Source organism: Phocoena sinus, chromosome 1 (genome assembly GCF_008692025.1).
Source record: "Phocoena sinus isolate mPhoSin1 chromosome 1, mPhoSin1.pri, whole genome shotgun sequence".
Classification (NCBI taxonomy): domain Eukaryota; kingdom Metazoa; phylum Chordata; class Mammalia; order Artiodactyla; family Phocoenidae; genus Phocoena; species Phocoena sinus.
The window spans coordinates 28,341,692-28,357,876 of NC_045763.1; positions in this window are offsets into that span (position 1 = coordinate 28,341,692).

Below are 16,185 nucleotides of genomic sequence, written 5' to 3' on the forward strand. Positions count from 1 at the left end.
TTTTCTCTTTCCCCATATACTCACCTGGTAAAACCCCAATTCTGGTTGGACCAAAGAATTCACCTTCTTTAACAAGGGCTGAGGCTTTCACTTTAAATTTTGACCACGGACCAGAAAAGGGCATTAGACTTTCCCTGGCAATCTTACTGAATTTCTCTAGTAAGTTCACTTTCCCACTTCCAGAGATAGTGTATTTCATGTATTTCATGCTTTCTCTGTTCAAACTCCTACACCCTCTTCTCTCACTCTACCATAAATAATGACTTCTCATAGTTCTTTGAGAAAACAAAAATCAGGAACATTCTCATCCAACTAGGAGCTACAAGCCTACTTGCATCTGCACCCATCATCTCTGACTTCCTGGTACCATGAAAGATGTGTCTCTGCCCCTACCAAAGGGCAAACCCCCACCCCCAGTGCTGTGGATCCCACACCACCACCCCCATACCTTCTCAAGGATTTTTCCTTGCTGTAGCATCAGTTACTTCTACTGAATCACTTCCGTCTTAAAAATAAACAAACCCTCCCTTTTACCCAGTCATCTCATTTCTTCACTCCTCTTTGCAACAATACTAACAATACTAAAACAAATTGCCCACACTAGAGGTCTCCATATCCTCACCTGTTTCCTCTTCAACCCAACTCAAGGATACCAATAAGCCACATGTTGCCAAATCCAATAAACAGTTCTCTATACTATCTCTTTTTACCTGTTAGCAGCATTCGACATAGGTGGTACTCTGTCTTTCATGAAACACTTTTCTTACTGGCCTCTGTGACACCACGCCCTTGTGATTTTCCTCTTGCCTAAGTGTCCTGTCTCCTTTGCTGACTTCTCCATCTTAGGACCCCTAAATGATGAGATATTTCAGAGCTCAATTCTGGGCCCACTTTAACAACTAGGTTCTCTTATCTAGTCCCTTCAAGACTTCAAACACCATCTAAATGTTAATAATCTTTTTTTTAAATATTTATTTATTTATATATGTGGCTGCACCAGGTCTTAGTTGCAGCATGTGGGGTCTAGTTCCCCGACCAGGGATCGAGCCCCTGCATTGGGAGCACGAAGTCTTAGCCACTGGGCCACCAGGGAAAGCCCTAAATGTTAATAATTTTTACATTTTATTACCATGGTAGGATAGAGCTCTCCTCTGAGCTCCCAACTTATCCAACTACTTATTAGACACCTACATTTGTAGGTCTAGCTGGCATATCAGCTCATGCTCATGATTTTATCAACCTATCCTGTTCCTTCCAGTGTTCCCCAGCATGATAAATAGCATCATATAGTTAACAACAACAAGGATTTATCCTCTGCACGAAATCAAAAAATCAGTTCTACCTCCAAAGTATATCTTTCTGTTTTTTGGCTGTGTTGGGTCTTCATTGCATTGCACGGGATTCTCATTGCAGTGGCTTCTCTTGTTGCAGACCACAGGCTCTAGGTGCATGGGCTTCCGTAGTTGCAGCACGCGGGCTCGGTAGTTGTGACACACGGGCCCTAGAGCGTGTGGGCTTCAGTCTTTGCGGTGCGTGGGCTCAGTAGTTGTGGCACACGGGCTTAGTTGCTCTGTGGCATGTGGAATCTTCCTAGACCACGGATCGAACCCGTGTCCCCTGCATTGGCAGATGGATTCTTAACCACTGTGCCACCAGGGAAGTCCCTGCTTTCCCAGTCTTATCTCTCTAGTTCTCAGACCCCATCCACAGGGAGCCCTAATCTTTTCTTAGGATTTATCAAGTTACTTTGTCTGCATGCTTTTTGCCTCAAGCTGTTTGGTCTTGCTGTTTGCTCAGCCCAAAGTGCTCTTCCCCCAACTTTCTGCAGAGTTATGGCTTCTTCATTCTTCTATTTCAGCTTGAATGTCACACAGAAAAGCCCTCCCTGCCTCTGTTACACCATCCTATATGTGATGTATATGAGAGCTCTCTTCACAATTTGTAGTATTTATCTTGTTTATTTCTTCACTTGTTTATTGTCTGTCTTCTCTGTTAGGCTGGGATTCTGTCAACTTTTTTTTTTTAATTTATGTATTTGGTTGCACTGGGTCTTAGTTGCGGCAGGAGGCCTCCTTAGTTGTGGCATGCAAACTCTTAATTGCGGCATGCATGTGGGATCTAGTTCCCTGACCAGGGATCGAATCCTGGCCCCTTACATTGGGAGCTCGGAATCTTAACCACTGCGACACCAGGGAAGTCCCTCTGTCAGAGTTCTTTAAGGCTGTACCTCTGGTACCTAACAGACATGAGGACAGTGATGCTTAATAAATATGCTGAATGAATGAAAGAAAACGTAACAGTTTTCAGGCTCTGGTTTCATCTCCAGGGCCTTGTCCCAAGGTCCTTCACTTTTCTCCCACACTCCTTAGAGAAGTTGTGAGGATTATGTGAAGTGTTTTAGGGAAGTTGTGAGGATTATGTGAAGTGTTTAGTATACTTGCTAAGTGCTCAATAAATACTAGCTATTGTTATGAAAAAAATCAGAGGCTCTTGAATGTTACAGCCCAGAAGACAAATTGAGTTCAGTAATGAAAATCTGGATAGGGCTTCCCTGGTGGTGCAGTGGTTGAGAGTCCGCCTGCCGATGCAGGGGACACGGGTTCATGCCCCAGTCCGGGAAGATCCCACGTGCTACGGAGCGGCTGGGCCCGTGAGCCATGGCCGCTGAGCCTGCGCGTCCGGAGCCTGTGCTCCGCAACGGGAGAAGCCACAACAGTGAGAGGCCCGCGTACCGCCAGAAAAAAAAAAAAAAGTCTGGATAGTGTATTCTTCTCGAAGAGGCAAGGTTTGTAATGACTTTTATTTTTTTTATATATAAAGCTTATTGAAGTATAGTTGATTTACAATGTTGTATTAATTTCTGGTGTACAACAAAGTGACTCAGTTATATACATGTATATATATTATTTTTCATATTCTTTTGTGGTTTGTCACAGTATACTGAATATAGTTCCCCGTGCTACACAGCAGGACCTTGTTGTTTATCCATCCTATATATAATACTTTGCCTCTGCTAATCCCAAACTCCCATTCCTTCCCTCCCCTACCCACCCCGCCTTGGCAACCACAAGTCTGTTCCCTATATCTGTGAGTCTGTTTTTGTTTCATAGATATGTTGATTTGTACTGTATTTTATTCTTTTTTAAAAATTTTACTTATTTATTTTTGGCTGTGTTGGGTCTTCATTGCTGTGTATGGGCTTTCTCTAGTTGCAGGGAGCAGGGGCTACTCTTCGTTGTGTTGCACGGGTTTCTTGTTGCGGTGGCTTCTGTTCTTGCAGAGCACGGTCTCTAGGCACTTGGGCTCAGTAGTTGTGGCACGCAGGCTCTAGAGCGCAGGCTCAGTAGCTGTGGTGCACAGGCTTAGTTTCTCCGTGGCACGTGGGATCTTCCTGGACCAGGGCTTGAACCCGCGTCCCCTGCATTGGCAGGCAGATTCTTAACCACTGCACCACCAGGGAAGTCCTGGAATGTCTTAATATGAGGAAAGTGATTAAGATATTAGAGGAAAAGTATTAAGCTAATACATCCCATCAATAAATCAAATAAGAAAAAGCATTTGGATGAGAAAAAGGCATTTGATAAAATTCAACACTCACTGACTTTTGAATTTTTTTTAAATTTGGAACAGGAGGATAATTCTTATAAAAAAATCTTTATTATTTTATTGGGTGAAGAAGTGTTCAGATTATACCAGTCACCTCTGGAAGTGGAAATGTGCTTATTTCCTCCATTTCACATAATGGAATAGCTGCCACTTAGTGACCATTTACTTTGCACCAGGCACTCCATTATCTCAATCTTCAAAACAATGCTATGATCTAGATACTATAATTATTCCCACTTTACAGGTGAGAAAACTGGGGTTTACAGAGCTAAGTAACTTTCCCAGAGTTACACAGCTAATGATAGAGCTGGGATTTGAATCTAGATCTCTCTGACTAAATTTCAGGCTCTTAGCCATTCTGCTATACCTTTTCCTCTTTCATTCTGGATATTGACTCTTAGGTTCAATTACATGCTTAGTTATTAATTTTTAAAAATTACATGAGTAGTACATTACACACATTAACTATAAAGGATTCAAGTAATGAATATGTTTCTAGTGTAAAATCCAATCCTCATTCACTCACTCACACCCTATTGTTAAAAGTTTAGTGTGTGGAAAAAAAAAAAAGTTTAGTGTGTGTACCAGAAGGAAAATTCTTTAGTATGATAAGAAATATCTGCCTCAAATAATAGCCAACATTATAACAATAGCCAAAAATTTTTTAAATACTTATTTATTTATTTTGGCTGCACCAGGTCTTAGTTGTGGCATGTGGGCTTCTTAGTGGTGGCATGCGAACTCTTAGTTGCAGCATGCATGCGGGATCTAGTTCGCCGACCAGGGATTGAACATGGACCCCTTGCATTGGAAGCGTGGAGTCTTACCCATTGGACCACCAGGGAAGTCCCACAATAACCAAAATTAATTGATCATTTACTATATGCTAGATACTGTAGCAAGTACTTTATATTGAATCCTCATTACAATGCTGAGATTGGTAGTATTGTTTTACCCATTTTACAGATTGAAAAACCACCACCACTGTAATCCAAGCTATCATGGTAACATGATTTCACACCTAGACCTTTGCAAAAGCTTCCTAAAAATGGTGTCACAGGGCTTCCCTGGTGGCGCAGTGGTTGAGAGTCCACCTGCCGATGCAGGGGACACGGGTTCGTGCCCTGGTCCGGGAAGATCCCACATGCCGCGCAGTGGCTGGACCCGTGAGCCATGCCTGCTGAGCCTGCGCGTCCGTAGCCTGTGCTCCGCAACGGGAGAGGCCACAACAGTAAGAGGCCCGCGTACCGCAAAAAAAAAAACAAAAAAAAAAACGGTGTCACAATTGCCCTCTTTCTATTTTCCAGGCAGCAATCAAAATTATCTTTTAAAAAAGCAAATCTGATGCTTCCTACTCTTCTCTTTAAAACTCCTTGTTGTCTTTGTATTGCGCATAGGAGAAAAATACAAACTCTTAAGTTCCTAAGGTGAACCTCCATTTCCCGGCCATCACATTTCTCTCCAGTCATCTCTCCCTCTTGCATTCTTTGTCGCAGTCACACAGGCTGCCTTTTAGTTCTTTTAACTTGCTCTCACCTGAAATAATCTTTCCCTAGCTACCTTCTTACCACTTTTTGGTTAGCTCCTATCCATCTTTTAGGACTTGACTTATACCTACCCTTCTCTGAAGGCCATCTGTGACCCCAAAAAAAGACAAAGTTGCTTCATTTGATTGGCACCCTGTACTTGTACTCTCATAACACTCATCCCACTGTATTGTATAGAGTTTCTAAATTGTACCCTCTAGTCTGTAAGCTCATGAGGGCAATGACTGAGATTCTCTTAACCACCAAATCCCTGCAACCTGGTGGTGGATACTCAATATATTTTTGAATGAATGAATGAATGAGTGAATTAACAAATCCATTAATCTCCCTTTTCTGAACCACTGAAGAATGCCCCTAGTCATAAATGACTAATTTTAGATATTAAACATAACTCCCTAGTTCAAATGTGTGGAAAATTATGCTGAATCGCATGTAGAACAGTCTTCAGCCTGTAATATTCTGAATATGGGTGAACTTACAATTCAAACTATAATTTCAATAAATAGAAAGTATAATTATCCTCTGGTTTGACTTTTCATGAGGCGTAGAAGGTAGGGGATGGAGATAATATGCTTGATGAAACACATTGCTGCTCCCTAATGAATATTAATTGAATTGGCTAAATTTATGTCTTCAACTCTATCCCAGGACCTGAGTTACCATGTTGGTCAGCTTAATTTCTGTTAATTTAGCTTCACAGATCCAACTTTGCAGAGGCCATTCAGTTTCCGGATCTATCAGCACTTATCTCTGTAGCTTCACGTAAACAATAGAGGTCTCAAGTTATTTTGGAGCAGAAAAGAGGGCACCTAAGCTCCCCAAACCCACCCTCCCGGGTAATAAGGGGTTCCTAGATGGGCCCAGCTGGCAAACTCTAACGATGCAGTAAAGATCCTCACCACTAGGTGTCTCAGTGGCCATGCCCCTTCCTCCATCTCCTTGGAAAGCAGCTAGCTGTGCACACTCCGTCACTCTATTGTTATTGAGCCCCCAAGCAAATAACCTATCGGAAGGCTTGGTCTCAATACCTGGGTAAATCTTCCAGCAGATCTAATCAGAATCTAGATCACCTCTCTCAATAACAAATATTGGATTAACTGAAGTGTCTCACTCTGTTATGGCTTTCCTTTGTTAAGGGAAAACATGCTGTGTTTTGTAGAACATTTATTTATTTATTTCTCTATCTGTTTATGGGGGGAGGGTGGGGAGTCTTGGCTTCAAGTGATTATGATGTTCTACCTGATCTTGATCACCTCTCACCCCCACCATCAACTAAGTGTCCTTCCAGGCTTTCTCCACACAGGTACTATAGTTTTGAAGGCAGTTATCACTCTGACTGAAGCTAAATTGACCACTTGGATTGATTTCTTTTTTAATTGAAGTATAGTCGATTTACAATGTTGTGTTACTTTATGGTGTACAGCAAAGTGATTCAGTTATATATATACATATATTCTTTTTCATATTCTTTTCCTGGATTGATTTTAAACATCAAAAAAAAGTTAGAATTTAAAGAATTACCAAATGGAGGAAGATAGCACAGAGACAGATCCCATATATATGAATTTTTACCATAAGGGGACATCAGAAATCAATGAGAAACGAATAGTCAACAAATGATATTAAAATAACTAGCTTACAAAAAGAAAGTTACCAAACTAATTCCAGGTAGATGCATTAAAGAGGTAAATATATTTTAAAATCAAATCCTGAAAGAAATAATGAGAAAAAAATAGAAGTGAATATCAGATCTTTGTCAGGAAGAGAAATTTCTAAGATTTAATATGATAAAAATAAATTACAAAACAAAATATCAATAACTTTTCCTGCATGAAGGTTGGAAATCACCATGTGAAAAAAAAAGACAAAAATTAAAAGTTAAACTGAAAAAATAATTGCAAAGAAAAATTATAAGTGGTTAATATCTTTATAAAGAATTTATATAATTTCATAAAATCGCAATAAAAAACAGCCAAAATAAATGAATAAGCATATGGAAAATATTCATCTTCACTGATAATTACAGAAATGCAAATAATAATGAGATGCCATCTTTCATCTAAGTTAACACAAATTGGGGACTTCCCTGGTGGTCCAGTGGTTAGGACTCTGTGCTTTCACTGCCAGGGGCCTGGGTTCAATCCTAGTCAGGGAACTAAGATCCCACAAGCTGCGCAGTGCAGCCAAAATTAAATAAATAAATAAATAAAATTTTAAAATTAAAAAAAATATGTTAACACAAATTGAAACAGCCACTACTGATATAACCCTTTTGGAAAATAATGTAGCATACTATTTAGCAAATTCATCCTCTCCTTTCTGTTCCTTCCATCTCAGTCTGCCTATCCCTCCAGTCCTTTCCCCCCTTTCATTCATTCATTTTTATTCAACAAATACCCTTTGTGTGCCTGCTAGGTGCTGGAATCTAGCCTAAATTCTAAATACAGAAAAAACTTTATGTACAAATTTGTTCATCTCAACACAACCAGTAATAGCCTCAAATTGAAAACATCCTACATTTTCATCCACAGACACGGTAACCAAATGTCCTGTTTTGCTCAGGACACTTGGTTTATGCCTGATGTCCCAGTGTAATTATTAAACAGTGCCCCCATTTAGATAACTGCCTGGCTAATGGCAGTCAAGTATCTTGAGGAAGGGCCAACTTTTCTAATTTGTACAGAAGCACCACTAGGATTAGCCACTGCCCATCAAGTTACTGAGATTGGGTGATTTCTGGTTTTGTCTCTATTTTTCTATAATTTCTGGATTTTCTAAAATGGACTTTATATGCATATGGGCTTTACATGCATTAACTCATTTCATTTTCACAACCTTATAAGGCATACCTCGTTTTATTGTGCTTCTCTTTATTATGCTTTTTACAAATTGAAGGTTTGTGGCAACCCTGCCTTGTCAGATGATGGTTAGCGTTTTCAGCATTTTTAAATTAAGGTATGTACATTTTTTTAGACATAATGCTATTGCACACTTAATAGACTACAGACTAGTGTGAATATAACTTTTATATGCACTGGGAAACCAAAAAGTCATGTGACTCGCTTTATTGCAGTATTGGGTTTATTGCAGTGGTCTGGAACCAAGCCCACAGTATCTCCCAGGTATGCCTGTAATTTTTTTTCTTATTTCACTGCTTTTTTAAAGATGAGGAAATTGAAGTACTGAGAGATTACTTATTTAGAGTCACACATTTATTAAGTGGTGGAACCAAGATTTATACCTAGGCAGTCTATCTCCATACCCTTAAACACTATGGTATCCTGCCCCTAGGGACAACTATATCCAATTGGGCTTGTTATTCATTTATGGGGGAATAAAGACTACCTATATTGGGCTTCCCTGGTGGCGCAGTGGTTGAGAGTCCGCTTGCCGATGCAGGGGACACCGGTTCGTGCCCTGGTCCGGGAAGACCCCACATGCTGCGGAGCGGCTGGGCCCATGAGCCGTGGCCGCTGAGCCTGCGTGTCCAGAGCCTGTGATTTGCAACGGAAGAGGCCACAACAGTGAGAGGCCCGCGTACAGCAACAACAACAAAAAATAAATTAAAAAAGACTACCTATATTCATAAATGTTATTTGAAAGGTGCTTACAAATAATAGCCCAAAAAGGTCACTCTTTATCTCTTAGAAACGTAATATTTTCTCTTAAGATGACTAATTAGAAACACAATATAAATAGTTGATTTTCTTAGAAATATAAGATGCAAAAATTCATAAACAAGTAAACTGTTAAGAATCCCAAGCATCAAGTTACAGGTGTCCTTTTTGGCATACGATTATATTTCCATTTAAATTTCAACACACCTTAAATACACACGGTTAAAATACATTTAACCGTGTGTATTTACCGTTAATAACATTTTAAATGTTGTAAATGTGTTGGTGGAGGGACTTCCCTGGCAGTCCATTGGTTAGGACTCTGTGCTTCCACTGCAGGGGACATGGGCTCGATCCATAGTCGGGGAACTAAGATCCCGCATGCCTCTCAGCCAAAAAAAAAAAAAAAAAAAAAGTGTTGGTGGACAAATAATATTTTTCTTACATGATTAATTTAATTTTTATTTTATTTTTGGCTATGTGCTGCATGCAGGTTTTCCCTAGTTGCAGCAAGTGGGGGCTACTCCTCATTGTGGTGTGCGGGCTTCTCATTGTGCTGTCTTCTCTTGTTTGTTTTGGAGCACAGGCTCTAGGCATTCAGGCTTCAGTAGTTGCAGCACGCAGGCTCAGTAGTTGTGGCTCACGGGCTCTAGAGTGCAGGCTCAGTAGTTACAGCGCACAGGCTTAGTTGCTCCCCAGCATGTGGGATCTTCCCGGACCAGGGCCTGAACCTGTGTCCCCTGCATTGGCAGGCGTATTCTTAACCACTGCACCCCCAGGGAAGCCCCCAAATTTTAAAGTATCTCCTTAAAAGGGACTCCGGTATACTGAAGTATCACCTTACCTGTCTGAATAATACTATGTTGGTATTAATCAATTAAATTTCTTTCATGGGCTTGAGTGTTCCTACGTCTCCTCGACTATAGATTTACAGACCATGTTGAAGGTTGGCTGTAGATGCCTCATGCATTATGTGTTGACATTTCCTAGTTTCATCTCAGACACTGAAAACAGCATAGGTCAGCTATGGAATGAAACAGATTCCAGGTTCCCATTCCATCTCCATCTCAGGTCATTTGTCCTTGGGCAAGTTTCTGAACCTCTCTGAGCTTCAATTTCTTCATTTGTAAAATGCTAAGGGTAATAATGCCACCTGGTGTTGGCTTAAGGATTAAGTGAAGTGGGTCATACTCCTGACATAGAGTCTGGCTTCTGGTAAGTTCTCAATTGAATTTAGTTATTATTATCAATGTGACATCCAAGTTCTGGGAACCCAACTAGGGCTCTTATGTGGTGACTCTGGTTGGACGGGGACAGTTTTGAAAATAACCTCCCTGCTTTGAGTACTTCATTGAGTAAAGGACACAATGGAAGCACAGCTTGAGGTGACATTTCCCGAGAGAACACAAGGGAACAATCTAGAAGGGTAGGGCAAAGCAGGCAAGATCATCAAGGCTGGTTGGTTTTTGGCAGGCAGGCTAGGCACGGCAGGGGTGTATCTGGGGCAAGCTGGAGTGAATTTTAATATCCTTCAGACCACAAAGGGGATAGGCTTCCTGGACTTTTGACACTATAGTGAAAGCCACTTTGGACACTGGCCCTCCCTTGCTAGTCGCTAGGACTGCAGCATGAGTAGCAAAAGAGCCTTTGTCTCATCTGCCTGCCCTCAGGCCCAGAATGAGGCCTTTGCTCCAGGTTAAGTCTCACTATTCAAGGCTTTCATTATCTTCTCCTAACAGCCTAGAGGTAGTACCATGGGCAGAGGAGGGCTGGAAGAGACTGTGTGCCTCCATTTCCTTTTGCCATCTTTCAAAGTTCAACTCAGGATCAAGGCTGTAAGGATTAAATGAAATAGATGATGCATATTTAGTGCAGTGCCCACCACAAAATTTTGGCTTATTCCTGTGCACCCCCATGCTCCACATGACCTGGAATGCAATGGACATTGGTTAATTAAAGGTCATCTTCCCTGGACTTCCTCAGGCAGGACCTGTCACTTGCTCGTTTTTTGTTCCTAAACACTTTGTTCTTAGTCTGTCATTGTACTTAATCACGCTACATTGCAGTTCTATTGTCTGCTGACTTGCAGATTTCCTCCACAAGGCTGTGAGTTCTTTGAAGTCAGGGACTGCATCTTTCATCTGTGAATTCAACCTGTGAAATCATATCTTAGATGCTTAATGAATGTTTCATGACTGTTAAATAAAGCAAAGTATGTTGAGAAAAGTATGCATTGTGGAATTTTTATAGATCTGGATTTGAATCCCAACCTCGGCATTAAAGCTGTGTGTCCCTAGCAAGTTACTTCACTCAGTGTTTCCGTTTGCTCACCCCAAAACATGGGAGACCTATATAACTCCCTCCTAACATTGTTGTAAGGGTTAAATAGATTAAATAGAATAGTGTAAGAAAGAATATAGCCCCCAGATCTAGCCAATTTATTGGTGTAAGTTCCCTGTAGGAACTTACACCAATAAATGAAAGAAATGAAAATGCAAATCTCCTGGACTGAGTCTCCTTCATTTGCAAAATTCTCTTGGAGTAAGAAGATATGAGATAAAGGTTAAGTACATGATGTCTTTGGCTAAACAATGGCTGTGTTAGCTGAAGGTGTTATTTACTGAGCTTAATTAAGTCTTCTCTGATATTCTACCATAATGGATGAAAAGACGCTCTCCTTGGGGTTAATTCAAGGAACACTACTCACAAGAGGGAAAGCCTGGGGCAGAAGCTCCACCCCGCGCTTCAGGCTGCAGCGTTTCTTCTCAGCCCTCTTCACAGACAGTAATAGACCCTGCTAAGTGCATCCTCCTCCTCCCCTGGGGCTTCTTTGTGAACCACCCCAACCAGACCAAGGCTGGAAATACGACTCAGGATTCATCTGGCCTGGTGGATGGCTGACAACAGGGGCCGAGTCTGACAGCGGGGGTTGGCTTTAGATAAACACAAATCCGATTGGACAGCGGATAAAAGCTGAGGGGAAAAGAGGTAAACCAAAGGGGCAAATGGAGAGATTTTCCTAGGAATGCCGATGGAAGCCAGATCCCGGGGTTGCTCAGTAGCTCCTCCCCAAGTCCTGCATTACCCACCTGCCACCCCTCCCCCACTGCCTTTTCACTGCTGCTGAATTTAGACCCTGAACCACGTGCCGTGCCGGCTGCCTCTTCAGAGCCCTCCCGGGGGGTGAGAATCTGATGCTTCCGAAGCAGCCAGGTGATCCACCGCACAAACAGCCTGCTTCTTCTCTTTTCTACAGTTGGCTCCAATTATTTGGGAGGAAACGAGGCAGTCACGCAAGAGATGACACCAGGAGGCAATGGGCTAAAATTCTGAACAGCGTATTCACAAAACTGGATTAAATCTGTCACCCGCCCCCAACCCCTGTGAGTTATTTTGGCACTCATCCACCACTGTCCACTGCCTCCTTTCTCTTTCCCACTGTGGCCCACTCAGGGGAGAATGGCCTCTTCAACCCCACTGCCTTTACCGGGTTAAAAAAATTTTCAGAAAATTACCTCAGCCTCACAAGTCTGAAAACATGATTTTGAAAAAGATCAAAACTCTTAATTCTGAAACATTAGCACCTTTTCTTGGGATGCTTTATCCAACTCCATAAGAAAATCGATCTATCCCTTGTTTCTCATCCTCTCAAAATTCTCAAAGAATGGTGTACCCTAGATGTCTTTTTTTATATGTCATTTAAAGGAAAACAGTTCCTTTTTAATAAAAGAAAAACAACGACAAAACCAAAAATGTTTCAGGACAGAAAAAACTCACTCCTGGGAGGTAAGCATAGCTTTTAAGCAGTATATAGAATTCTAGAACCAGACTGTCTGTTTGAATACTGGGTCTGCCAGTTTTCTAGTTATATGGCTTTGTCAAGTCTCTTAACCTCTCTGGGCCTTAAGGAATGTTTCCTTACTTGTAATATGGGGATGATAATAATAGTACTTACTTTTAGAATTAGGAGAATTAAGTGAGTATTTAAAACACACAGAACAGCACATGAGACCTGCTGTAAAGACGTATTCTATGATTTTACTAGAATGTAGATTTGAACTCCATTATATAGATGACAACTGGAACTTATAGCCTAGATCTTTTTTTTTTTTATTAATTAACTTATTTTTGGCTGCGTTGGGTCTTCATTGTTGCACGCGGGCTTTCTCTAATTGCGGCAAGCCGGGCTACTCTTCATTGCAGTGTGCAGGCTTCTCATTGCAGTGGCTTCTCTTGTTGCGGAGCACGGGCTCTAGGCGCGCAGGCTTCAGTAGTTGTGGCACGCAGGCTCAGTAGTTGTGGCTCGTGGGCTCCAGAGCGCAAGCTCAGTAGTTGTGGTGCATGGGCTTAGTTGCCCCGCAGCATGTGGGATTTTCCCGGACCAGGGCTTGAACCCATGTTCCCTGCATTGGCAGGTGGATTCTTAACCACTGCGCCACCAGGGAAGCCCAGCCTAGATCTTTAATAGCTCAGACACCCTGATACATTGTGACAAACCACCATTCCCATTCATTCAAACCTTATACCATTCTCCTACTTGGCCACCTGAATGCTTGTTCTTAAAAGAATAAAGTACCTCCCATCTTTGAAAGAAGAGGAATGAACCCATCTGGTCAGAATTTCTGCTTTGATGAAACTGTAGTGGCTCAATTTCTAGGTATGAAGAGATTTCAATTCATGGAAATGAGATTGTTTGCAAAGTTGAATGGAGGGAGAGCAGCCCTCAAACCAGAGACCAAGGACTGATCTGTGAGTTAGAAGGGTGAGCAGAATCCATAATCATAGAAACAAATGATGGATTTCAATGCCTTGAAATTCAGCTTCTTGTGCTTTGAAAGGTCACTGATGTCCTTTTTGAGCCAGTCCACACCTTTCTTTAGCCCTTATCCTTCAATATTTGTAATTTCTTCTTGGCTCTGCACCAAAGCCTTCAAGCTCCTAAGAGCTTGTTCAGGGGACAGTGGCAAAGGCACTGTTGAAAGGTTACAAGGTAGGGGGAGTTCGTTCCCTGGCAGTCCAGTGATTAGGACTCAGCACTTTCACTGCGGTGGCTAGCCGCACTGTGTGGCCAAAAGAAAAAAAGAAGAAAGTTTACAAAGTAAAAGTTGTCACCAGAAAAAAAATTCTAACTAAGTGTGGTGATGCATATTAACTAGACTTATTGTGGTGATCATTTTACAATATATACAAAAATCAAATCATTATGTACACATGAAATTAATATAATGTTATATGTCAATTACATCTTGATGAAAAAAAATTTTTTAAAGGTTACAAGGAAACTCCACTACAACGTAGAACAGTGGAGATGATATATAGGACAGAAAAGATGGAGGAAAAGGGATGAACTCTACCAAAAGCTGCTGGTTTAGACTTATTTCCTTTTCCCCCCTTTTCTTTCTACTTGCTCTTTCTTTAAAATTTTATTGAAGTATACAATGTTGTGTTAATTTCTGCTGTAAAGCAAAGTGAATCGGTTTTATATATATATATATATTTTTTTTTTTCATAGTCTTTTCTATTATGGTTTACCGCTGGATACTGAATAGAGTTCCCTGTGTTATACAGTAGGTCCTTGTTGTTTATCTATTTGCTTTATTCATGCTAAGTATAAACTACATTACAAGGAGAAGAGACCTTTCTGGGGAGGAAGTAAGAGATTATAAGTATGTAGAAAAGTTAATCATGTTTTTGTTTCATGATGCTTATCTAATTTATCTTTTTATTAATTGGTTTCTTGGTTTTTGTCCATTACTCCACTACACTGTAAGATCCAGGAGGGCAAGGAACAGACCTTCAGTCTTGCTTATCCTTGTATCCCTAGCAACCAACACAATGCCTGGCATATTGTTATAGATTTTGACATAGAAAACAAGCTATTAAAATACTACGAGGAAATATTGGAAGACATTAATTTTAAATGCTTGGGGTACATAAAACCTTCCTGCACAAGAGGGAAAATCGAGAAGTCATGACTGACTACACACACACACACACAAAAATCTTTCCACCTGAAGTATAATAACCAGCAATTATTTGTCACTTTATATGTGACAGTTTCTGTTCTAAGCACTTTACATCTCTTAACTCATTTAAGCATCCTCATAATCTTATCATACAGGCACTATTATCATTTCCCTTTTACTATAAGGAAACGGAGGCACAACAAGATTAAATACTTTGCCCAAGACCAGCTAATACTGTGGAGCTCCGGACTAGAACTCACGCAGCCTAGATCCAGGGTCCATGCTCTCAACTATTATGTTACAGTTACCCTTGAAAAATACTACGGCAAAATTTTAAAATTAGGCAAAAGACTGGGAGAAAAATTTTGCAACATATGTAGCAGACAAAGGCTTAATATTCATAACATATAAGAGTTTCTAAAACTCAAAAAGAAAAACATAGATAATCCAGTTGAAATATTGGCAAAGAATATGAATCAAAAATTCCCTGAAGAAATAAACACATATGGTCAGTAAATATTCCTCATTAGTAAGCAGTGATTTCAAAACCTATAATAATAGTGAGCTACTACTTTTTATCCTTTGATTGGCAAAACGTAAAATAGTGCTAATATCCAGTATTGTCAAGGGTATGGGGAAACAGAGTAAACTGTTAAAACTGCTTTCTTACTTTATTCACTGGGTTATTTGTCATTACTGTCACTAATGACTGACTAATCAATGAGTGTTGACTTTCAAATTGTTCTAGATTTGACCAGTGGTAGCCTCTTCAAGCTGGCCCATGTGTACTTTTGACATGTCCCATCATTCTTTGAGCACTACTTACTTTCTGGCACAACAAAATATTTGCAGGCTCATTCTGTCCCAGTCCTGTAATCAGTCATTTATCTAAGTGTTCCTTGTTCCAAGGGTATTCAATGTTATTGTAGGGTCATTGCTTCTAGTCCTCTTGAAGGGCTAGAAAGTGAATGTGCATAAAAATGCTTAATGATGGGACTTCCCTGGTGGTTCAGCGGCTAAGACTGCGCTCTCAATGCAGGGGACCTGGGTTCGATCCCTGGTCAGGGAATTAGATCCCACATGCCGCAACTAAAAGATCCCATGTACTGCAACTAAGACCTGGTGCAGCCCAAATAAATACTTAAAAAAAAATGCTTAATGGGGCCTTCCCTGGGGCTCAGTGGTTAAAAATCCTCCTGCCAATGCAGGCGACACGGATTCAAGCCCTGGTCCAGGAAGATCCCACATGCCGCGGAGCAACCAAGCCTATGCATCACAACTACTGAGCCTGTTCTCTAGAGCCCCGAGCCACAACTACTGAAGCCCGGGTGCCTAGAGTCCGTGCTCCGCAACAAGAGAAGCCACCACAGTGAGAAGCCCGAGCACAACGAAGAGTAGCCCCCACCCACTGCAACTAGAGAAAGCCCACGCCCAGCAACGAAGACCCAA